General features: G+C 49.7%; 1 long non-coding RNA gene across 1 annotated transcript in view; it reads right to left on the bottom strand.

Annotated features, from left to right (window-relative positions):
• The window catches only part of LOC135811707 (uncharacterized), a 2,000-nt gene extending 1,475 nt beyond the window's left edge, over nucleotides 1–525 (bottom strand). Inside the window, exon 1 of the long non-coding RNA XR_010552685.1 lies at nucleotides 361–525. This is a non-coding gene — a long non-coding RNA (uncharacterized LOC135811707). The remainder of the gene's footprint in view (nucleotides 1–360) is intronic.

The following is a 525-nucleotide window of genomic DNA, read 5'->3' as shown; positions in this document are numbered from 1 at the left end:
CCATGATCTGGGTCAGGACTAAAACTTAAAGATACGTGTACGAGTATCTGAGTAAAAAAGAGAGTAAATTATCGTGTCCGTTCCCGAAGGGAACTCACGACGGCCGCTAACACCCGGCAAACCCTAGCGGCAGATGCAGCGCCTAACGGTGTACATCTTCACATAACTCTACACGGAGATTCCGCAGAAATAACATGTATATCGATATGATTATATAGGGACACACACACACACACACACACACACACACACACACACGAACATATCCACACGCACACACACGCGCAGATCCTCAGACGCACACCGTGGAAGAGACACAGGTGGATTGGAGGGAAAAGAGCAAGCCTCGCATTTGCTTACCTGATCGGATGAAGGAAGGAGCTGCTAGCTGAAGAACAGAGTGTCGCTGCGAAGCCGAATCTGACCTGTTGGGCCAAGTGCTGCGGCTTTTATAGTCGAAAAGCTCATAGAATGACCAGTCTGGGCATGGCCCGGACGACATTGTACATACCCGGCACACATACT

The sequence above is a fragment of the Sycon ciliatum genome, chromosome 3 (assembly GCF_964019385.1).
Source record: "Sycon ciliatum chromosome 3, ocSycCili1.1, whole genome shotgun sequence".
NCBI classification, from domain to species: Eukaryota; Metazoa; Porifera; class Calcarea; order Leucosolenida; family Sycettidae; genus Sycon; species Sycon ciliatum.
The sequence above is the reverse complement of the archived record's forward strand: the minus strand, read 5'-3'. Positions and strand labels throughout refer to the sequence as shown.